Source organism: Sus scrofa, chromosome 2 (genome assembly GCF_054392235.1).
Source record: "Sus scrofa isolate SSC_HxYL_T2T_F1_AM1 chromosome 2, Sscrofa_HxYL_maternal_Yorkshire_Landrace_v2.0, whole genome shotgun sequence".
Lineage (NCBI taxonomy): Eukaryota > Metazoa > Chordata > Mammalia > Artiodactyla > Suidae > Sus > Sus scrofa.
This window is the reverse complement of record NC_139384.1, coordinates 90761663-90786840: the sequence shown is the minus strand read 5'-3', so window position 1 is coordinate 90786840 and position 25178 is coordinate 90761663. Positions and strand designations below refer to the sequence as shown.

General features: G+C 44.0%; 1 protein-coding gene across 2 annotated transcripts in view; it reads left to right on the top strand.

The window, feature by feature from the left end:
- The window catches only part of N4BP3 (NEDD4 binding protein 3), an 83605-nt gene that overhangs the window by 3798 nt on the left and 54629 nt on the right, over window positions 1–25178 (top strand). For both annotated transcript variants that reach the window (XM_085013776.1, XM_085013777.1), the window contains exon 2: window positions 19306–19384. The gene's annotated coding sequence lies outside the window, so the exon portion shown is untranslated. The remainder of the gene's footprint in view (window positions 1–19305; window positions 19385–25178) is intronic.

The window sequence follows — 25178 nt, the reverse complement described above, 5'->3', positions numbered from 1 at the left end:
TCCCAAAATACAAATAAGCACAGGACATAATATGAAATAATTTATTGAATGTCAGTGAAAAAAAAGTAAACTTAAAAGTAAGATAATAGGAGTTCCCATTGCGGCTCAGCAGTAACGAACCCAACTGGTATCCATGAGGATTTGGGTTTGATCCCTGGCCTCCTTCAGTGGGTTTAGGATCTGGTATTGCTGTGAGCTGTGATGTAGGTCACAGAAGCAGCTCAGATCTTTTGTTACTGTTCCTGTGGAGTAGTCTGCAGCTGTAGCTCTGATTAAACTCCTAGCCTGAGAATTTCCATATGCCACAGGTGTGGCCCTAAAAAGCAATAAAATAAAATAATAGGTAGCCATTATTTAGGTAGCCATTATTTTATTAAACACATTTTTTTGGCCACACCTGCAGCATGTAGAAGTCCCCCAGCCAGGGATTGAACCCACCCCACAGCATTGACCGAGGCTGCTGCAGTATCACCGGATCCTTAACCTGCACCACAAGGGGCATTTGACACATTTTTTGTATTTATTTATTTGTCTTTTAGGGCCGCACCTGCGGCATGCGGAGGTTCCCAGGCTAGGGCTCTAATTGGAGCTGTTGCTGCCAGCCTATGCCGGAGCCACAGCAACACCAGATCCAAACTGCATCTGTAACCTACGCTTACCGCTCACGGCAACGCCGAATCCTTAACCCACTGAGTGATGCCAGGGATTGAACCCACAACCTCATGGTTCATAGTGGATTCGTTTCCACTGAGCCATGACAGGAACTCCTGACACATATTTTTAAAATTTCTGTGCCAAGCACTATTGAAGACCTTGGGAATATAGCTATAGCAGAATAGACAAAATGTCTCTCATTTCAGGCACTTGTATTCTTGTGAAGGGAAAGATATAAATTGAATACACCATGATTTTAGAGAGTGGTAAGATTTTTAGCTGTAATAAGCCAGATTGATAAAATGGAGAGAAATAGGGATGGGGGCACTTCCATGGTGTGGGAAGAAGAATCTTTGGCCAGATTTTCTCTTCAACCAGAATTTGAGAGCTGCCTTGCTAGATAGTAGTAGCTTTGAGACAGGATAATTAAAATTTTGTAAGCACACAGACTCCTATGGGGAGGCGGGGGTGGGAAACAGGAGCAAATGCTGGAGAAGAGGGGGTGGTCGATGGAATTCTCACCCCAGCTGCTGCCCAGATTGATGGAAAGGAAGGTGTGGGTGCAACTTGTTAATGAGCGTGGAGCTTAGGGCCTCTTACAGACAGCTTGCTTTGGTGTGTCTGAATTATTCATCTTGACCCAACTTTCTTGCAGGGTATATAGAACATCTTCCAAAAAAGTCCTATGACCAGTTCTCTACCTCTCCAGAGAAGTCAGCTGAGGTTACTTTAAGAGATATTGGGAGGGGAGCTTGTTTTGACTAAGTATCTTCTTTATGTTAATTATATTTCTTGTTCCCCAGGAATCCAAGACAGGAACAGAGAAATGAGCTGGCTTGGTTCTGTTTCCTATTTATACACAGTCCCACTTATGGCAAATTGCAATGTTTTTGCTTATAAAAATTTCTTAATTATTCCTCTGATGTCTTCAAAAATGACACAGCCAACATTTTCAAGACAATATACTTCTCACACTCAAGTCAGTGACTCACCTGTGACAGTTTTTCTTCTAATCCAGAGAGAACTTTGCATTTTAATTATATTCTTTGTAACTGTTTGTTCCAGCCTCATTTTTGGTTAAATATCATCCTGGACTGCAAAAGAGGATGGACCTTTGAGATTCAGTGACTTAGGTATCTGTTCAACTAGACTATTTAACCTCTGTTCCTCAACTTTCTGCGTGAGGTACCAGTATCTATCAGTTTCAAGGATTAAACAGGACACCTGTCATATGGAAAGTTTACTTACCTCTTTTCACCCCAGTAAGCTCACAGGTTCACATTCTATTCCACAAAAAAAAAACAAAAAAAAAAAACAAAAAAAAAAAAACCAAAACCAAAAAAAACCCCCCCCCCAAAAAAAACAAAACCAAAAAACTGAGCATAACTTTTTTCTATATACAACATAAAGTGAAATGGAATTAGTTTTTCCAGTAATTGCAATCAGGTGAAGACGAAATTCCTCAAACAATTAAATACAGGAGTTCCCGTAGTGGCAGAAACGAATCCGACTAGGAGCCATGACGTTGTGGGTTCAATCCCTGGCCTCGATCAGTGGATTAAGGATCTGGCATTGCTGTGAGCTATGGTTAGGTGGCAGCTGCAGCTTGGATCCAGCATTGCTGTGGCTGTGGCGTAAGCCGGCAGCTGTAGTTGTGATTTGACCCCTAGCCTGGGAACCTCCATAAGCCATGGATGTGGCCCCAAAAAGCCAAAAAGAAAAAGAAAAAAACAAGAAACAAAAAAACCCTAAATACAGAATTGGCGTATGACCCAGCAATTCCATTCCTAGGTATATACCCCAAAGAACTGGAAACAAAGACCCAAGCAGACACTTGGCCACAAATGTTCATACTCACAATAGCCAAAAGAAGGAAACAACCCAAGTGTCTATCAAAAGATGAATAGTTAAACAAAATGTGGCCTATCCATATGATGGAATACTAGCCATAAAAGGAATAAATTCCTAATATATGCTTGAACATGGATGAACCTTGGAAACGTTATGCTAAGTGAAATAAGTTAGACACGAACAAATATGACTCCACTTATACAAAATACTAGAGTTCCCTGGTGGCCTAGCAGTTAAGGATTCAGTGTTGTCACTACTGTGGCTCAAATTCAATCCCTTGCCCAGGAACTTCTTCACACTGTGGGTGCAGGGCCCCCTCCCCCCCAAAAAAAGTCTAGAATAGGCAAATTGATGAAGACATAAAGTAGATTAGCGTTTCCTGGGGCCTGGGTGGGAACAGAGAGAGGAGAAGAAATGGAGAGTTACTGCCAGATGGTTACAGAGCTTCTGTTTGGGCTGATGAGAAAGTTTTGGAAGCGGGTGATGACTGCCTAACAATGTGAATGCCACTTAGTTGTACACGTTAAACTGGAAAACTGCATATTATGCGTATTTAATCGCTCACACCAAGTTGCTTTAAAAAAATAAGGAATGTGACAGGAATTAGGATGATTTAAAGTTAGCTGCTCTACTTAGTATTCATTTCCTGTCTTCTGAGATACTGATTATTCCTAATAAGTGTGGTTATATTCGCCCTCACACCATCTCAGAAGCATGGCTAGATAGTGGGTTTTCTTTCCATATTTAATAAACGGAGTGTTTGAATCATAGGTTCACACCTGTTGGGGTAGTGAGTTTGAAATAGAACTGAGACTAGGATTCAGATGCCGTATTTTATTGAATTCTTAAAAGCCGCACAAGTAATACATGAATTTTTCATTGAAAACCTATGTGCCTTTTTTTTGTTTTTTTTTTTTGGGGGGGGGGGGAGCACACCAATGGCATATGAAAGTGCCCAGGCTAGGAATTGAATTGGAGCTGTAGCTGCTGGCCTACACCATAGCCACAGCAACACCAGATCTGAGCCATGCCTATGACCACACCACAGCTCACAGCAACTCTGGATCCTTAACCCACGGAGCAAGGCCAGGGATGGAACCTGAATCCTCGTGGATACTAGTCGGATTTATTTCCACTGCACCACCACTGGAACTCCTGACTTTCAACTTACTTCACTTAGTATGAGAATCTCTAGGTTCATCCATGTTGCTGCAAATGCATTTTTTCATTCCTTTTTATGGCTGAGTAGCATTCCATTGTGTGTATGTATCTTTTTATCTATTTTTATCTTTTTATTTATTTTATCTATTCATCGGTTGATGAACATTTAGGTTGCTTCCATGTCTTGGCTATTGTAAATCATGCTGCTATGAACATTGGTGTGCATGTCTCTTTTCAAATTAGAGTTTTCTCTGCATGTATGCCCAGGAATTGAATTGCTGGATCATATGATGGTTCTATATTTAGTTTTCTGAGGAACATCCATAGTGTTCTCTGTAGTTGACTGCACCAGTTTACATTCCAACCAGCAGTGTAGGAGGGTTCCCTTTTCTCCACACCCTTTCCAGCGTTTGTTATTTGTAGACTTTTTAATGATAGCCATTCTGACTGGTGTGAGGTGATACTCTAGTTTTCATTTGTATTTCTCTAATAATTAGCAATGATGAGCTTTTTTTTTTTTTTTTTTTTTTTTTTGTCTTTTTGTCTTTTTGTCTCTTAGGGCCGCACTTGGGGCATATGGAGGTTCCCAGGCTAGGGGTTGAATTGGAGCTGCAGCTGCTGGCCTACAAGACAGCCACAGCAATGCCAGGTCCGAGCCTCATCTGTGACCTACACCACAGCTCATGGCGACACCAGATCCTTAACCCATTGAGTGAGGCCAGAGATAGAACCCGCATCCTCATGGATGCTAGTTAGGTTCACTGACCGCTATGATGTCTATGTGGGTCTTCTGCCCATTTTTTTTGGCTGCGCCCATGGCATGTGGAAGTTCCTGGGCTAGGGATTGAACTCAAGCCACAGTGGCTACAGTGACACTGCCAGATCCTTAGCCCACTGCACCGAAAGAGAACTTGATTCTGCCCATTCTTTGATTGGTTATTTGTGGGGTTGTTTTGTTTTGTTTTGAGTTGTATGAGAGCTGTTTGTGTATTTTGGAAATTAAGCCCTTGTTGGTCACATTATTTGCAAACTATTTTCTCCCTGTCCATAGGTTGTCTTTTCTTTTTGTTTATGGTATCTTTTGCTGTGCAAAATCTTACAAGTTTGACTACATCCCAGTTGTTTATTTTTGCTTTTATTTCTATTGCCTTGGGAGACTGACCTAAGAAAACATTGTCAGAGAAGGTTTTGCCATGTTTTCTTTTTTTTTTCTTCTTTTTCTTTCTTTGCTTTTTAGGGCTGCACCTGCAGCATATGAAGGTTCCCAGGCTAGGGGTTGAATCGGAGCTGCAGCTGCCTGCCTATGCTGCAGCCACATCAAGGCCAGATCTGAACTGTGTCTGTGACCTACAGCACAGCTCAGAGCAACGCCAGATCCCCAGCCCACTGAGCAAGGGCAGGGATCGAACACAAGTTCTCATGGATATTAGTCAGGTTCGTTGCTGCTGAGCCATGAGGGGAAATCCTTGCCATATTTTCTTTTCTTTTCTTTTTTTTTTTTCTTTTGTCCTTTTAGGGCCGCCCCTGAGGTATATGGAGGTTCCCAGGCTAGGGGTCTAATCAGAGCTATAGCTGCCAGCCTACACCACAGCCACAGCAATGTCAAATCCGAGCCGCATCTGCGACCTACACCATAGTTCATGGCAACACCTGATCCCTAACTCACTGAGTGAGGCCAGGGATCGAACCCAAAACCTTACAGTTCTAGTTGGATTTGTTTCTCCTTTGCCATGATGGGAACTCCCCTTGCCATATTTTCTTCTAGGAATTTTATTGTGTTGAGGTAGGAGATAGATAGGTCCCTGGGCTGAGAATAGCAGGGACTTGTTAGGCTGAGTAAATTGGGCCTTACTTCTCTTTGACACCTCAAAGAGAAAGTTAATGGCAGGGGCTGAGCTCTGCTAGAGTAGAAAGATAAGATGACCACATCAATCACTCCTGGGGTCATGGAGACCTCCCCAATTACACATGTGTGGTAAAATCCTAGGGGTCCAAGGAGTTCCTGTTGTGGCGCAGCAGAAATGAATTTGACTAGGAACCATGAGGTTTCAGGTTTGATCCCTGACCTCGCTTAGTGGGTTAAAGATCCGGCATTGCCATGAGCGGTGGTGTAGGCCAGCAGCTGTAGCTCTGATTCGACCCCTAGCCTGTAGGCTAGCAGCTGTAGCTCTGATTTAACCCCTCCGTATGCCTCAGGTGCAGCCCTAAAAAAAAAAGCAAAACATGAAAACAAACAAAAAACCTCCTGGGGTCCAAAAGGGAGGGGGCGCCAGGCCATAATAAGTCTTGATACAATCTCAGAACCCTTTGGACTGAAATCTATCTTGACCAAAAGATGCACATGCATATCAGGGAGGGCCCTGTGTCCAGTCAGGTGTGAGAAATAAGATAAAACAAGATAATTGGCCAAAGGAAAACAAGAACCTGGAAGAGCTGTCCTGTGTAAGGGATATAAATCACCTCTCTGGTGTGCCCCCTCAGTGAGGAGGACGCCAGCACCCAAATTCCTCTTTTGGGTGTCTCTTACTGCTTTGTTTCTACTGTAGATAAATAGACTACTTCTCTGTGTGCTCTCCCACATGTTGTACTGTTTTTCTTTTTTGTCTTTTTGCCATTTCTTGGGCTGCTCCCTCAGCATATGGAGGTTCCCAGGCTAGGGGTCGAATTGGAGCTATAGCCGCTGGCCTACACCACAGCTACAGCAATGCTGGATCCAAGCCGCATCTGCGACCTACACCACAGCTCAAGGCAAGGCCAGATCCTTAACCCACTGAGCAAGGCCAGGGGTCGTACCCAAAACCTCATGGTTCCCAGTTGGATTCATTAACCACTGCACCACAACGGGAGCTCCCTGTTTTTCTAATAATAAACTTTATACCTGTTTTTACAGTCTTTGCCTCCTTGAAACATTCTTACTTTTAACAGGGGGCAAGAATCAAGGCAATTCTTCTAGCATCTAGCTGGTCTAGTGGCTAGGATTCCTGTTTTCATCCAGGCTGCCCAGGTTCAATTCCTGAGCAAAGAATTAAAATCTCCCTTTAAGCCATCACTCACTGCTGTTTCTCTGAGATCAGTGTCGTGTCTTGTATTTAAGTCTTTAAGCCATTTTGAGTTTTTTTAATACGATGTGAGGGAGTATTCTGAGTCCATTGATTTACATCCAGCTGTCCAATTTTCCCAGCACGACTTGCTAAAGAGACTGTCTTTTCCCCCATTGTGTATTTTTTCTTTGTTGATGATTAATTGACCATAGGTATGTATTTCGGTTTTTAAATCCTCTCAGAAATATTTTACAGTTTTAAGTGTGGAAAAGTACATATAGCTTTTTTTTTTTTTTTTTTTTTTTTTTTTTTTTTTTTTTTTTTGGCCTCGCCCATGGCATGTGAAAGTTCCCAGGCCAGGGACTGAACCTGTGCTCAGCAGCAACCCTAGTCACTGCAGTGACAATACCAGATGCTTTTTTTTTTTTTTTTTTGGCTTTTTAGAGCCGTACCCACAGCATATGGAGGTTCCCATTAGGTGTCTAATCAGAGCTACAGCTGCTGGCCTATATCACAGCCACGCCAGATCTGAGGCGCATCTTTGACCTCCACCACAACTCACTGCAATGCCAGATCCTTAACCCACAGAGCGAGTCCAGGGATTGAACCTGCAACCTCATGGACACTAGTTGGGGTTATTTTTCACTTTCAGTACAGTATTCAATAAGTTACATGAGCTATTCAACACTTCATTATAAAATAGGCTTTGTGGGAGTTCCTGTTGTGGCTCAGCAGAAATGAATCTGACTAGTATCCATGAGGGATGTGGGTTCGATCCTTGGCCTCACTCAGTGGGTTAAGGATCTGGCATCGCCATGAGCTGTGGTGTAGGTCACAGACACGGCCTGGGTCTGGTGTTGCTGTGGTTTAGGCCAGATGCTACAGCTCCAATTTGACCCCTAGCCTGGGGACCTCCATATGCTGCAAATTGGGCCCTGAAAAGACAACAAAAATAGTAAATAGGTTTTGTGCTAGCGAACTGTAGGCTAATGTGAGTATGTTTAAGGTAGGCTAGGCTAAGCTATGACGGTCAGTAGGTTAGGTGTTTTAAATGCATTTTCATTTTAGAATATTTTCAACTTGTGATGGTATATATCAGGGCATAACTCCATTGTAAGTCAAAGGAGATCTGTATTTATAAAACATGCAAACTCATACTCCTATTGTGGGGTTGGGGGAGTGGGGAGGAGAGAGAGAGGAAGAGGTTGATTGATGGGTACCATTGATGATAACCAGAATAGGCACTGAGTCTTTAAAAAGTTAGCAAGTAAAGGGGAAGAAGCATTTATTCTGTCTTGTATGAACAGTATTACATAGTGATCAAATAATACTAATTGATGAGGGAAAGTTTGTACTCTTTAAAAAGAATGACAGCATTAGAATATAATTTTGCAGCTCTTCATGAAGTAGTTCATTAAGGTAAAGCCATCAATGGATGAAACCACTGGACAAAAGTTTGTTAGGGAACTTTTCGTTGGAGGTATTACATTGTACCTCCAACGAAAACTTGGCATCACTAAGAGTGGGAAAATCAAACAAGATATGATGTGCCTCCTGATGGGATGACATCTGAAGCTCACAGTGCCACCTGTGAAGTATTCTTGCAAGAGAGAAAAGTTGAATCTGAATCTAGTCAAGACTTCTAGTTTATGGGAAATATGCAGAACAGGTTAAATGACTATCAAGTAGCAAGTGACACTACCGTATCAGATGACCTGGTTTCTTCAACACAGCGATGGCATAAAGTGTGTGCTTGTGTTAGGAGGTGGGGGTGGGTTACTGTAGATGAAATGAGACCAGAAGACCATAAGCAAATGCAACTCATGGTCTTTATTAGAAACCTGATTTCTAAATCAGCCAAGAAAAGTTGACTTTTGACATGGTCGGGGAAGTATGATTATGAAATGGGGATTAGATGATAGCAAGTTTTTATCGTTAACTTTTTTGGGTGTGAAAATGGTACTGTGTTATGTATCAAAGTGTCCATATATTTCAGAAGTGCATATGGGAGTATCTAAGAGTAAAATGACATGAAATTTTTTGCTTTCAAATAATTCATTGATGATAAAGAGAAAGATAAATAATACTAGTGGGGAGTTCCCATTGTGGCGCAGTGGTTAACGAATCCGACTAGGAACCATGAGGTTGAGGGTTCGGTCCCTGGCCTCGCTCAGTGGGTTAAGGATCCGGCGTTGCCGTGAGCTGTGGTGTAGGTTGCAGACGCGGTTCGGACCCCGAGTTGGTGGGGCTCTGGTGTGGACCAGGGGCTACAGCTCCAGTTTGACCCCTAGCCTGGGAACCTCCATATGCCGCGGGAGCGGCCCAAATGGCAAAAAGACAATAATAATAATAATAATAATAATACTAGTGGGACAGGACTTCCCATCATGGCTCAGTGGTTAACGAACCCAACTAGTATCCATGAAGACTCGGCTTTGATCCTTGGTCTTGCCCAGTGGATTAAGGATCCAGTGTTCCTGTGAACTGTGATGTAGGCCACAGACACAACTTGGGATCCCCAGGTCTGAATCGACTCCTAGCCTGGAAACTTTGATATGCTGCACTTGCAGCCCTTAAAAAAAAAAAAAAAAAAAAAAAAGAAGGAAACTTCCTTAATCTGAAAAGAAGTAGGTACAAAATAATGTATACAGGAGTTCCCTAATGACACAGCAGATTAAGGATCCAGTGTTGTCAATGCTGTGGCATGGGTTTGATAAGTGGCTGGGAAATTCTGCATACCATAGGCACAGCTAAAAAGGAAAAAAAAAACTTAAATGTATACAAACACAGTGTTTAATGATGATACTTTAAAGATATACCAAGTAGGCGTTCCCGTCATGGCTCAGTGGTTAACGAATCTGACTAGTATCCATGAGGACACGGGTTTGATCCCTGGCCTCGCTGTGGGTTAAGGATCAGGCGTTGCTGTGAACTGTGGTGTAGGTCGCAGATGATGCTCAGATCCCTCATTGCTGTGGCGTAGGCCAAGAGCTACAGCTTTGATTTGACACCTGTCCTGGGAACTTTGACATGCTGCGGGTTCAGCCTTGAAAAGACAAAAGACAAAAAAATTAAAATATTCCATGTAAATTGGGAATTGCTATCCACCATTTCTCTAAAGCATTTAACTAGAAGTCCTAGCCCCTAAGCCGGAATGTTTGTGTTGGGGGTGGGGAGTGTTGGTCAGTGGAGAGGGAAGACAAGAAAAAGAGCATAAAGATATGAAAAGAAGAAACAGACCTGCCATTTTTATTTTATTACTCAGTGAATTCTATTACATTTATAGCTGTAAAATCATCAACACAACCAATTTTATATCATTTCCATCCCAAACTCCCAGCGCATCTCCCCATCCCGCAACCTATGTCCTTTGGAAACCATAAGTTTTTCAAGGTCTGTGAGTCAGTATCTGTTCTGCAAAGAAGTTGATTATATCCTTTTTTTATTTTTATTTTTTTATTTTTTATTTTTTTGTCTTTTTGCCTTTTCTGGGGCCAAACCCGTTGCATATGGAGGTTCCCAGGCTAGGGGCCTAATCAGAGCTGTAGCCACCAGCCAACACCAGAGCCACAGCAAAGCCAGATCCGAGTCACATCTGCGACCTACACCACAGCTCACAGCAACGCTGGATCCTTAACCCACTGAGCAAGGCCAGGAACGAATCTACCACCTCATGGTTCCTAGTCCTATTGGTTAACCACTGAGCCATGATGGGAACTCCTGTATCCTTTTTTTAGATTCCACATGTAAATTATAGCAAATGCCATTTGTGTCTCACTAACTTGATTTAGCATGATAATTTCTAGGTCCATCCATGTTGCTGCAAATGCCTTATTTCTTTCCTTTGAATGGCTGAGTAATATTCCATTGTGTATATGTACCACATCTTCTTGATCCACTCCTCTGTCGATGGACATTTAGGTTGTTGCCATGTCTTGGTTATTTTATATAGTGCTCCAGTGAACATTTGAGTACTTACCTTTTCAAGTCATGGTTTCCTCTGGAGAGATGCCCCAGAGTGGGATTGCTGGATCAAATGGTAGTTCTATTTTTAGTTTTCTGAGGAATCTCCATACTGTTTTCCACCGTGGTTGCACCAATTTACGTTCCCACCAACAGTGTAATGGTATTCCTTTTTCTCCACACTCTCCATCATTTATTGTTTGTAGACTTTTTGATGATGGCCATTCCGGCTGGTGCAAGGTGGTACCTCATAGTGTTTTGTTTTGTTTTTTTTGTGTGTGTTTTTGCTTTTTCTAGGGCCGCTTCCCATGGCATATTGAGGTTCCCAGGAAAGGGGTCTAATCGGAGCTATAGCCACCGGCCTACACCAGAGCCACAGCAAGGCGGGATCCTACCACGTCTTTGACCTACACCACAGCTCACGGCAACGCCAGATCCTTAACCCACTGACCAAGGCCAGGGATCAAACCCCCAACCTCATGTTTCCTAGTCAGATTCATTAACCACTGAGCCACGATAGGAACTCCATACCTCATAATGGTTTTGATTTGCATTTCTCTAATAATGAGTGATGATGAACATCTTTTCATGTGTTTCTTGGCAATCTGTGAGTCTTCTTTGGAGAATTGTCTGTTTAGATCTTCTGCCCATTTTTTGATGGGGTTGTTTGTTTTTTTGGTATTGAGATGTAGGGTGTATTTATAAATTTTGGAGATTAATTCCTTGTCACTTGCTCCATTTGAAAATATTTTCTCCCATTCTGTGGGTTGTCGTTTTGTTTAGGTTTCCTTTGCTGTATAAAAACTTTTAAGTTTAATTAGGTCCCCTTTGTGTATTGTTGTTTTTATTGTCATTACTCTAGGAGGTGGATCTGAGAAGGTACTTTGCTATGGTTTGTCAGAGAGTGTTCAGCCTATGTTTTCCTCTAAGAGTTTTTTAGTGTGTGGTCTTATATTTAGGTCTTTAATCTATTTTGAGTTTCTTATTGTGTATGGTAATAGGAAGTGTTCTTTTTTTTATTTTTTATTTTTTATTTTTGTCTTTTTGCAATTTCTTTGGGCCGCTTCCGTGGCATATGGAGGTTCCCAGGTTAGGGGTCGAATTGGAGCTGTAGCCACCAATTCGGGATCCGAGCCCCATCTGCAACCTACACCACAGCTCACAGCAATGCCGGATCGTCAACCCACTGAGCAAGGCCAGGGATCGAACCTGCAACCTCATGGTTCCTAGTCGGATTCGTTAACCACTGTGCCACGACGGGAACTCCTATTTTTAAATTTATTTATTTATTTGTTTATTTTTGCCTTTTTGCCATTTCTAGGGCCGCTCCCTCAGCATATGGAGATTCCCAGCATAGGGGTCAAGTTGGAGTTGCAGCCACTGGCCTACCCCAGAGCCAAGATAATGAGGGATCCGAGCCACATCTTCGACCTACACCACAGCTCACGGCAACACCAGATCCTTAACCCACTGAGCAAGGGCAGGGATTGAACCTGCAACCTCGTGGTTCCTAGTCAGATTCGTTAACCACTGATCCACAATGGGAACTCCTATTGTTTTTATTGTCATTATTCTAGGAGGTGGATCTGAGAAGATATTTTGCTGTGGTTTGTCAGAGAGTGTTCGGCCTATGTTTTCCTCTAAGAGTTTTTTAGTGTGTGGTCTTATATTTAGGTCTTTAATCTATTTTGAGTTTCTGTTTGTGTGTGGTATTAGGAAGTGTTCTAATTTCATTCTTTTACATGTGGCTGTCCAGTTTTCCCAGCACCACTTATTGAAGGGACTGTCTTTTCTCCATTGTATATTTCTTGCCTCCTTTGTCATAGATTAGTTGACTGTAGGTGTGTGGGTTTAATTCTGGGCTTTCTATCCTGTTCCACTGATCTATATTTCTGTCTTTGTGCCAGTACCATATGGTTTTGATGACTGTAGCTGTGTAGTATAGTCTGAGGTCGGGGATCCTGATTCTTCCAGCTCCGTTTTTCTTTCTCAGGATGGCTTTTGCTATCCTGGGCCTTTTGTGCTTCCAGACAAACTTTAAGATATTTTGTTATGGTCTATGAAAAATGCCCTTGGTGCTTTGATAGGGATTGCATTGAATCGGTAGATTGCCCTTGGGTCGTATAGTCATTTTGATAATATTGATTCTTCTAATCCAAGAGCGTGGTTTGTCTTTCATGCATGGTATCTGTTTGTGTCATCTTTGATTTCTTTCATCAGTGTCTTATAGTTTTCAGGGTACAGGTCTGTTGTCTTCTTTAGGCAGGTTTATTCCCAGGGATATTATTCTTTTTGATGTGATGGTAGATGGGATTGTTTCCTTAGTTTCTCTTTCTGATCTTTTGTTGTTGGTATATAGGAATGCAGTTGATTTCTGCGTATTAATTTTGTAGCCTGCGTCTTTGCCAAATTCATTGATGAGCTCTAACAGTCTTCTGGTAGCATCTTTAGGATTCTCTAGGTATAGTATCATGTCATCTGCAGACAGTGATAGGTTTACTTCTTCCTTTCCAATTTGGATTCCTTTTATTCTTCTTCTCTGATTGCTGTGGCTGAGACTTCTAAAAACTGGAGTTCCCGTCGTGGCGCAGTGGTTAACGAATCCGACTAGGAACCATGAGGTTGCGGGTTCGGTCCCTGCCCTTGCTCAGTGGGTTGACGATCCGGCGTTGCCGTGAGCTGTGGTGTAGGTCACAGACGTGGCTCGGATCCCACGTTGCTGTGGCTCTAGCATAGGCTGGCAGCTACAGCTCCCATTGGACCCCTAGCCTGGGAACCTCCATATGCTGCGGGAGCAGCCCAAGAAATGGCAAAAAGATAACAACAACAACAACAAAAAGACTTCCAAAACTTATGTTGAATAGTATTGGCGAGAGCGGACATCCTTTCAGCTTTTCACCTTTTTTTTTTTTTTTTTTTTTGCTTTTTAGGGCTGCACCTGCAGCATATGGAGGTTCCCAGGCTAGGGGTCTAATCGGAGCTACAGCTGCTGGCTACAGCCACAGCCACAGCCACAGCCATACCAGATCCAAACCATGTCTGGTGACCCACACCACAGGTCATGGCAGCACTAGATCTTAACCCACTGAGTGAGGCCAGGGATCAAACCCGCAACCTCATGGTTTCTAGTCGGATTCTTTTCTGCTGCACCACCATGGGAACTCCAGCTTTTCACCATTGAGAATGATGTTTGCTGTGGGTTTGTCATATATGGCCTTTATTATGTTGAGGTAGGTTCTCTCTGTGCCCACTTTCTGAAGGGTTTTTATCAGAAATGGTTGTTGGATTTTCCCAAAGGCTTTTGCTGCATCTACTGAGAGGATCATATGGTTTTTACTCTTCAGTTTTTTTAATGTGGTGTATCACACTGATTGATTTGTGGATATTGAAGAATCCTTGCATCCCTGGGATAAATCCCACTTTATCACGATGGACAATCCTTTTAAGGTATTGTTGGATTCGGTTTGCTAGAATTCTGTTGAGGATTTTTTTCATCTATGTTCATCAGTGATATTGGTCTGCAATTTTCTTTTTTTGTGGTATCTTTGGTTTTGGTATCAGGGTGATGGTGGCCTCGTTGAATGAGTTTGGGAGTGTTGGTTCCTTCCTCTGCAGTTTTTTGAAATAGTTCCAAAAGGATAGGTGTTAGCTCTTCTGTGAGTGTTTGATAGAATTCACCTGTGAAGCCATCTGGTCCTGGACTTTTGTTTGTTGCACTTTTTTTTTAAATTTTTTTGGGGGAGGGTCTTTTTGCCTTTTCTAGGGCTGCTCCCGTGGCATATGGATGTTCCAAGGCTAGGGGTCTAACTGGAACTGCAGCCTCTGGCCTGTGCCAGAGCCACAGCAACGCCAGATCCAAGCTGCGTCTGCAAGCTATACCACAGCTCATGGCAACGCTGGATCCTTAACCCACTGAGCAAGGGCAGGGATCGAACCCGCAACCTCATGGTTCCTAGTTGGACTTGTTAACCGCTGAGCCACACGGGAACTCCCTGTTGCAAGTTTTTTCAATCAAAGTTTCAGTTTCAGTACTTGTGATTGATCCATTCATCTTTTCTATTTCGTCTTGGTTTAGTCTTGGAAGATTGTACTTTTCTAAGAATTTGTCCGTTTCTTCTAGATTGTCCGTTTTATTAGCATATGGTTGCATGTAGCAGTCTCTTATGGTCCTTTGTATTTCTGTGATGTCCGTTGTAACTTCTCCTTTTTCATTTCTGATTTTCTTGATTGAGTCCTCTATTTTTCTTGATAAGTCTGGCTAAGGGTTATCAATTTTGTTGCTCTTTTTAAAGAACCAGCTTTTAGTTTCGTTGATCTTTTCTGTGGTTTTCTTCATTTCTGTTTCATTCATTTCTGCTCTGATCTTTGATTTCTGTCCTTCTGCTAACTTCAGGTCTTGTCTGTTCTTCTCTCTCTGGCTGCTTTAGATGTAAAGTTAGGTTGTGTATTTGAGGTTTTTCTTGTTTCCTGGGGTAGGCTTGTATTGCTATAAACTTCCCTCTTAGAACTGCTTTTGCTGCATCCCCTAGGTTTTGGAGTGTTGTGTCTTTGTTGTCATTTGCTTCTAGGTATTTTTGAATTTCCTCTTTGATTTCTTCAGTGGTGCATTGGTTGTCTAGTAGTAGCATGTTGTTTAGTCTCCACGTGTTTGTGTTTTTTGCAGTTTTTTTCCTTGTTGTTGGTTTCCAGTCGTCAAGCATTGTGGTCGGAAAAGATGCTTGATGTGATTTCAGTTTTCTTAAAGTGACCGAGGCTCGATATGTGGGCCGGAATGTGATCAATCCTAGAGAATGTTCCGTGTGCACTTGAGAAGCATGTGTATTCTGCTGCTTTTGGACGGAATGTTCTATAAATATCTATTGAGTCCATCTGGTCTAATGCTTCATTTAGGGCCTGTGTTTCCTTGTTGATTTTCTGTCTGGACGATCTGTCCATTGCTGTAAGTGGGTGTTAAAGTGCCCCGCTATTATGGTGTTATTGTTGGTTTCTCCTTTTAAGGTTGTTAGCAGTTGCCTTATATATTGAGGTGATCCTATTGTTGGGCGCATATATATTTACAATTGTTATATCTTCTTCTTGGATTGATCTTTTGACCATTAGGTAATGTCCTTCTTTGTGTCTCATACTATTCTTTATTTTAAGGTCTATTTTGTCTGATATGAGTATTGCTACGCCAGCTTTCTTTGGGTTCCCGTTTGCATGGAATATTTTCTTCCATCCTGTCGCTTTCAGTTTGTATGTGTCCCTAGAAGTGAAGTCAGTCTCTTGAAGAAAGCATATTATATGGGTCTTATTTTCGTATGCATTCGGCCAGTCCCTGTCTTTTGGTTGGGGCATTTAGCCCATTTATGTTTAGGGTAATTACTGATATGTATGTTCTTATTGCCATTTTATTAAGTGGTTTGGATTTGTTTTTGTTGGTCTTCTTCCTTCCCTTCTTCTCTTGTTCTCTCCTCTTGTGGTTTGATGACTATCTTTAGTGCTGTATTTGAGTTGATTTTTCTTATTTGTGTGTGTATCTATTGTAGATTTTTTTGTTTGCAGTTACCCTGAAGTTTTGATATAGGAATCTACATATATACATGAGATCATTTTTTAAGTTGTTGGTCTCTTAATTGCAAGTGCATTTCCAGTGTCCTGCATTTGTACCCTCCTCTTTTCATTGTTTCTGATTTTGGTAGCATATTCGTGCGTGGATGATTTCCTACCTTTACTGTGATCCTTGTTGTTTGTAGTATTTTTGTTTCTAGTGTGGCCTTTTCTGCCTAGAGAAGTTCCTTCAGTATTTGTCATAAAGCTGGTTTAGTGTTGCTGAATTCTCTTAGCTTTTGCTTGTCTGTTAAGCTTTTGATTTCTCCCTCCAACCTGAGTGGAAACCTTGCCAGACAGAGTAATCTTTGTTGGAGGTTTTTTCCTTTCATCACTTTAAGTATATTGTGCCACTCCCTTCTGGCCTGCAGAGTTTCTGCTGAAGAATCTGCTGATAACCTTATCAGGGTTCCCTTGTAGGTTATTTGTTTCTTTTCCCTACTTTCTTTCAATAATCTCTCTTTGTCTTTAATTTTGGTCAGTTTGATTAATATGTGCCTTGGGGAGTTCCTCCTTGGGTTTATTTTACTATGATACTCATTGTGCTTCCTTGATCTGAGTGAGTGGTTCCTTTCCCGTGTTAAGGAAGTTTTTGGCTATTATCTCTTCCAATCTTTTTTTGTCCCTTTCTCTCTCTTCTCCTTCTGGCACCCCTATAATATGGGTGTTGGTGTGTTTAACATTCTCCCAGAGTTCTCCTAGACTGTCTTCATTTCTTTTCAATCTTTTTTCTCTTTTCTGTTCCTCTTCAGTGATTTCCACCAGTCTGTCCTCCACCTTGCTTATTCGTTCTTCTGCCTCCCATATTCTGCTATTGGTTGCAACTAAAGAGTTTTTTATTTCAGCTATTGTATTTTGCATCTCTGCTTGCATAAGGTTTTGTTTTGTTTTGGTCTTTTTGTCTTTTTATGGCCACACCCGCGGCATATGGAGGTTCCCCGGCTAGGGGTCGAATTGGAGCTGTAGCTGCCGGCCTATGCCACAGCCACATGGGATGTGAGCCATGTCTGCTACCTACACCACAGCTCATGGCAATGCTGGATCCTTAACCTGCTGAGCCAGGCCAGGGATGGAACCTGCAACATCATGGTTCCTAGTCAGATTCACTTCTGCTGCACCATGATGGGAACTCCTGCTTGCATAAGTTTTAAATTTTGTATTTCTTTGCTCAGTGTTTGCTGTAAATTATCACTCTCTGCCTCCAGCTTATTTCCAGTGTCTTGGCATCATCCTCACTATCATCAGTCTAAAGTCTTTTTCCTGGAGGCTGATAATCTCCAGATCACTTAGCTATTTTTCTGGGTTTTTTCTTGCTCCCTTATCTGAGTTATAGTTCTCTGCCTTTTCATATTTATAGGTTTTTGGTGTGGTCTCCTTTTTGCAGACAGTAGAGTTGTAGCTTCTCTTGCTTCTGCTGTCCTCGCCCCTTGTGGCTGATGCTGGTACAGGGGCTTGCTGTAGGCTTCCTGATGGGAGGGACTGGTGCCTGCCCACTGGGAGGTGGGGCCTATTCTTAACCCTCTGGTGGGTGGGCTTTGTCTCTGGGTGAGATTAGAGACTGCTGTGTGCCTGAGGAGTCTTTAGACAGCCTGTTTACTGATGGGTGGTGCTGTGATCCCAGCTGGATTATTGTTTGGCCTGGGGCTTTCAGCACTGATGGGTGGCCACCTCTAGAGGAACGCAGGCTGATGATTATTCCAGAGAATTTAGCCTCCAATGACCTTCCCCCACAAGGAGCCACAGTCACCCCCTGTTTTCCCAGGAGATCCTCCAGGAACTGCAGTCATGTCCAACCCAGATTCCTATGGAGTCTCTGCTTTGCCCTGGAACCCAGAGCACATGAAAGCCTGTGAGCGCCTTTCAAGAATGGGGTCTCTGTTTCCCCCAGTCTTATGGAGCTCCTGTGCACAAGCCCCACTGGCCTTCAATGCCAGATGCTCTGGGGGCTCCTTCTCCCAATGCCAGGTCCCCAGTCTGTGGGCTGCCCACCTGGCGAGTATGGGGTTACTTATATTGCATAATTGCCCCTCCTGTTGTCTTGATGTGGCCTCCTTTTTGTCTTCTGGAGTAGGATATCTTTTTGGATAGTTTGCCATCCATTCGTTTGAAGGTTTTTCAGCAGTTGGTTGTAAGTTTGTTGTTTTTATGAGGGAAGGCAAGCTCCAGTCCTTCTGTTCCGCCATTTTAATCGCGTCTCTTCCAGACCTCTCATTAAAAAAAAATTATTATAGTCGGTTTACAATATTCTTTCAAAAAAAAAAAAAAGAGTTGCCATTGTGGCTCAGCAGTTAACGAACTGGACTAGCATTCTTGAGGACATGTGTTTGATCCCTGGCCTCACTCAGTAGGTTAAGGATCTGGCATTGCCCTGAGCTGTGGTGTAGGTTGCTGATACAGCTTGGATCCCGTGTTGCTTTGGCTCTCAAGTAGCCCGGTTGCTACAGTTCTGATTGGACCCCTAGCCTGGGAACCTCTTTATGCCATGGGTGCAGCCCTAAAAAGACAAAGAAAAAAAAATACAGTGTTCTGTCAATTTCTGCTGTACAGCAAAGTGACCTAGTTATGCATATATATACCTCTTTGTTTTGTTTTGTTTTTTCAGGGCCGCACCATTGGCATATGGAAGTTCCCAAGTTAGGGGTCTAATTGGTGGTGCAGCTGCTGGCCTACACCACAGCCACAGCAATGCAGGATCCAAGCTGTGTGTCTATGACCTACACCACACCTCACAGCAACGATATATCCTTAACCCACTGAGCAAGGCCAGGGATCGAACTTACATCCTCATGGATACTAGTCAGGTTTGTTACCACTGAGCCACAATGGGAACTCCTACATATTCACATACATTCTTTTTCTCATGTTATTTTCTATCATGTTCTGTCACAAGTGATTGGACATAGTTCCTGTGCTATACAGCAGGACCTCATTGCAGTGAGCAGTGAAGGCACTTTTGGTCAGTGCTCTCTGAGAGCCAGGGCAGGCACACGTGCTGTCCGTGCCTGTGGTCTCAGCATCCTCATGTGCTCCCTATTTCCACTTTCAGAAGTTCTGCAGATGCCATCTACTAGCAAGAGGACCTTCTGCTCCCAGTGGCAGCAGCCGTCACTGTTGCTTTTCCCAAGGTAAACACATGCTGAGGTACACCATTCTCTTTGCTCTACTCTTACATAGTTAGGTGTGAAATTTTCGATGGGAGAGGAGGAGGGAGGGAAGCAGGAAGGGAGGGAAGGGCCTCAGAACCATGCCTGAGTCTCTCGGAGTGAGGGCCCAATTCTGTGGGGGGCGGGGTTCTCCTGCAGGAGATAATGTCAGTAGCCAGCCAGAACTGCAGAGGAGGATGGTTTTGTACACTGCCGATCTCTTCGTTCCATTGGAGCCAAACCTACCCAAAGGGCTGCTGTACAATGTATGGTCAAAAAGAAAAGAAAAAAAAAAGAGTTCCTTCACATCTCAGTGGGTTGGGGATCTGGTGTTGTCACTGCTGTGGCTCCGGTTACAGCTGTGGCACTGTGCATGTGTTCGATCTTTGTCCCGGGAACTTCTGCATGGTGCAAGCGCAACCAAAAAAAAGATGCAGGATCTGAGCAGGCCCAGGCATCCGTCCCTCATGAGCCTCACAACCCTGGCCCTTCTCGTGCAAAAAGTGGGGCCACTTTCCTTTTCAGCCTCCTTCCTGAAAAACCACAGCAGTTCCTCTTGAAAAACACCAAATGTTTTCATTCCAGTCCTCCTGGTCCAGTCTGACAGTCCTTGAGAAGGAGCTTGGCTCTAAGAACAAGTGCCTGGCCACCTCTCATGCCCACCCCAGGCCTCTCCCTCCCCCTGAAAGGGGAAAGAGATGGGGTGGGCTGGGTGAGGATCATCTTTCCTGGTAATTCCTGTTCCTCTCCTCTTCTACTTTCCCCAACGAAATACAGTCAAGGAGACGTCTCACTGTATAAGTGCCAGGATAAAAGTTAACTGCCTGTGGGTCCCTGTGCTATAAGTAAAGGGGAACCTCCAGGTACTAAGTGGGGGGTGTTCCTTCCCACTCCCAGCACCTCACTCATCCACTGGCTTTTACTGCCCCCTTGTGGTTGTTCTCTTCCCACAGCCAATCTGGCCCACTCTGACCACACTGGTCCCCTGCAAACCTTGCATTGGGCTAGTCTTCACTGGGGGGCACTTTTGGCAAAAAGTAGTGAGAAAACTTTCTTCCAAAATGTGTAAATACATGAGTATCTTCCAGAAATTTTCTTTTCTTTTTAAAAACTTTACTGGTTGAAAATTTTCAACTTTACTGGTTGAAACCTCACCAGGTGACTATAGAATAAGGGGATCAGAAAAATGTCCCCTGCCTCTAGATGGGTAAAGGAAGCCCTATTATTCCTGTAAAAAGTGATGCTCTTCTGGACACTGCGTGTTCCTGGCGAGGTTGTGGCTGGATCTATCTGAAACCAAACCCCACTAAAGCCAAGTTTATGATTCCCCTCTGTATCCCAAACTGTTTTCTCTTTCTTGTCTTACCCCTGTTCCTCTCAGGATTGAGGAGTTCAAAGAAAAGGGAGGACTAAAACTGGGCAGGATCCTGGGGCCCCTCCCAGGTACACAGGCCCCTTTGTGTCACCCATTTCTTGTTTGCAGAAAAAGCCTTTGGCCCCCTAGACATTCACAGAGTTCCAAAGAGCAGACTCAGTTACTAATTGGGGAAAAAAAGGAATGCAGGAACAGTCAAGCAAAAGCAGTCAAGAAACAATAGTTCAGTGATAAAGTGGAGTCTTAGCTCCTCCTCAAGGGATATAAGTAACAGTCTGTGAGAATCTTTGCGCTTTCTGAAGAAACTAAGACCCCTCCTTCAGGTGGAGAATGGTGTCTACCTGCTAACCACAAGCCCCAGACCCCAGATTGGTTGGAACCAGAAGGTGGATGATTAAGATTCCTGAAACATCACCCTTTTACCTTACTGTTAGGTTTGCCAAGAGAGGAATGAGCAAGGCCAAGTTAGTAAACCAAAAAAGATTTACTAAGGCATCAGAGGGACATGGGCTGAGCTCAAGATGGGGACAGCTCTGACTGTGAGGAGGTGCTAGGCTTGTAAAAGATCCGTGGCGGGAATCTGTGGCTGGATGGAGTTCATGGCAGGAACAACGAAGAAGGAGGGGAAGGTCAAGGGAGGGGTAGGGGGTAGAGTCCCATGACAGAGGGCAGTCAATCCTTGTAGGAGGTTAATCTATGCAGGCACTTGTTTTCTGCAGGCCGTTGTTTCTTGCTGCCGAACTTGAGCATCACGTTCTGGGTGGGTGTGTCCACAGCAGGTCTCCAAGGTGAACAGCCACATTTAGGGGTTTGGGGTCTGTCTCCATCCTTCAGGAACCTATCACTTACCACTAACCAATCAGAAGAAAGTCAGGCACCCTACATTCCTCACCCCAAATGTTGCCTTTCAAAACCCTTCCCTGAAAGCCACTGGCAAGTGTGGGTCTTCTAAGCACAAGCTGTCCCTTCTCCTTGCTTAGTGTCCTAAAAAATAAATGCTCAGATTTCCTTCAGTACAACCAGGTGTTGATGATTGGCTTTGCTGCATGTCAGATGAGCAGACTCAAGTTCAGTTACATAACTCCCAAGAGTTTTTTTCTGAGCCCTGGTCATAGCAGAACAGCATTTGGAGGCAAAAATCTCATCCCATGCTTGGGCAAGCCACTTAGGCTTCCTGCTGCCCTGTAATGTGGCTGTGACTACTGCATCCACCTCACAGCTATCAAGGGGTAAGGTTTTAGACCCTAAGGTGAGGACACAAGCCAATGATTTGATGAAACCTGTTTGCAGCCTGCTGTTTTCTGTCCTGTGTGGGATGGTTCTCAGAACACAAAGGGCAGGACTGTCCCCACTGTTCCAGACATCTCACACCTGAACAGCTAGTGCTAGAACATGGTGAATTGTTCCAACTAACACCCAGAAGCCCTCAACTAGAAACACATCCCTCTTCTTCATAACTGTAGTGTGTCTGACAGTTGAAGTGTTTTTTTTTTTATTGTAATGCAAGTGTCTGACTTAAGCTTTTGATTGCATCCACTTCAAAGACTGTCATGTGAACAAACATATTGCCAGCCACAGAACCAGATAAGGAGCCGGGCTGAACCCCTTAAGTTCTTCTGTTTTAAATATTTTTTTCGTTTGGCCACTTGTTTTTTGCTCCCTGAGACTTTAATTCCTGCTCTTTTGTTGTTGTTGTTTTCTTTTTAGGGTCACCCCTGTGGCACATGGAAGTTTCTGGGGCTAGAGGTTGAATTGGAGCTGCAGCTGCCTGCCTACACCACAGCCACAGCACCGCTAGAACTGAGCTGCATCTGTGATCTGCACCACAGCTTGCAGCAACACCGGATCCTTAACCCACTGAGCAAGGTCAGGGGGTTGAACCCGCGTTCTCATGGATACTAGTCGAGTTCTTAACCCCCTGAGCCACAACAGGAACTCCAGTTCTTGCACTTAGGATTTACATTTACCAGTAAAGAGAAGAGTGAACCCAAGAAACCTAGGCCCACACCCTTGACCCCAATAAAAGCAGAACGGGCCCAGGCTCTCTACCCATGACCTTGTGTGGCCTCAGGCATCCTGTGTACCCTCCATAACTTCTAAGTAATAAACCTGGTTTACTTGCTTCATAGTTTCCTGATGGTTTTTGCTGAGGGTATCTTGCAATCATAATAGGAACCACAAGGGTAGGTCTTGTCACACTGTAGATAGGAGGCTGAGGCCCACACAAAACAACAGCTTTGCCCAAAGGTGACTTGTCTCTAAGCTTCTAATGTTCATGGACAGCACTGTTTCCTGTAAGCAGTGTTGACCCATGACTTGGAGGATACCTTGCCTTTCTGACTCATGGTGCCAAGGTGATCTCAGAGAGGCCAAGCTAGAGAGACTAGAGCCTTGGGAGAGAGCCCAGTAGAGAGAGACGCTCAGGCTGGGTGCCTGGAGAGTCCCGGATTCATAATTGCATGTCCTTGGGAAACTAACTTACCCTAAAATGCTCTTTCATCATCTCTAAAAGAGGGAGAACACCCCAAGGAGTGTTGGGGTGATATACGGAGAGGATGATTGAGATCTGCTCACACCACTGCTTAGGTGTACAAAGAAAATGTAGTCAAGTACATATTTTTCACAAGTCATAGGAGTCGGGGAGCCAGGACAAGAGGTCAGCTACTCAATTTCCTTTGGTCCAAACCTCCTCCAAGTTCCTTTCCCAGTGCAGCTTTGAATCAGGAATGGTTTAACAATTTCTCTTTAAATTTTTTTTTTTTTGTCTTTTTGTCTTTTTGCTATTTCTTTGGGCCACTCCTGCGGCATATGGAGGTTCCCAGGCTAGGGGTCCAATCGGAGCTGTAGCCACCAGCCTACGCCAGAGCCACAGCAAGGCGGGATCCGAGCCACAGCAAGGCGGGATCCGAGCCACTTCTGCAACCTACACCACAGCTCACGGCAATGCCGGATCGTCAACCCACTGAGCAAGGCAGGGACCGAACCTGAAACCTCATGGTTTCTAGTTGGATTCTTTAACCACTGCGCCACGACGGGAACTCCTTTTTTTTTTTTTTTTTTTTTGTCTAAAAATTTTTTTTAGGGAGTTCCCTTCATGGCTCAGGGGTAAACGAACCCAACTAGGATCCATGAGGATGAAGGTTTGACCCCTAGTCTGCTTAGTGGGTTAAGGATCTGGCATTACTATGAGCTGTGGTGTAGGTCGAAGACATGGCTTGGATCCCGCATGGCTCTGCCTGTGGTGTAGGCCAGTGGCTATAGCTCCAATTCGACCCTTTGTCTTGGAACTTCCACATACTGCAGGTGTGGCCCTAAAAAGCAAAAAAAAAAAAAAAAATTTTTTTTGGCCGCATCAACAGCATGTGGAAGTTCCCAGCCAGAGATTGGGTGCATGCCACAGCAGCAATCCAAGCCATTGCAGTGACAACACCAGCTCCTTAACCCACTGTGCCACAAGGGAACTCCCTAACAGTCTCTTTTGAACAAGTCTCTTCTAGATGAATTTTCTGCCATTGGAATGGGAATGATCTTGTATCCCATCCTTGTGTGCTTCTTCAAAATGTCACCTGGCTATATGTGAGGGTGTGAGGATGAGGGTAGAAGGGCCAGGGATCCACTGGAGGTGCTGGGGTCCATGTGGACCCCTGCAGTGGAGGGTCAGTCCGGCTTCATCTGGCTGTGAACACTATAGGATAGCTGGTCCCTGCTGGTCTTTGAGCCACTACTGAAGTCTCTGGGTCCAGCCATTCTCCTGTGACAATGAAGGCCAGGCATCTTGTAGTCCATCTGTCCTCATGCCAGACCTCTACTGACCCACTGGCCTCAGCCCCTTGTGTTCTCCCCATAAGGCATATGGGGACTTCTGGATCCCTGCATGCATCCCCTAGGCCACAGGGAGCCAGGAACCTCACTTCAGCTGTTTCACTCTGACCTTGTGTTATGGACTGAATACTAGTGTCCTCCCCATACTCGCTCATAGGTTGAAATCCTAACCCCCATTGTGAGCTGTTACGAGATGGAGTGATTAGTTCGTAAATGTGCAGCCCCATGAATGGAATTAATGCCCTTATAAAAGAGAGCCCAGGAGTTCCTATTGTGGCTCAGCGGTAATGAACCTGACTAGTATCCATGAGGACGTGGGTTCAATCCCTGGCCTCACTCAGTGAATTAAAGGATCTGGCATCTCTGTGAGCTGTGATATGTAGGTCGCAGATGCAGCTTGGACCCAGCATTGCTGTGGCTATGGTGTAGGCCAGCAGCTGCAGCTCCAATTCAACCCCTAGCCTGGAAACTTCCTTATGCTATGGGTGTGGCCCTAAAAAGCAATAAATTAAAAGTAAAAGAGACGCCAGGGAGCGCTCTCACCCTCTCCACCACATGAAGACAGACACACAGTAAGAT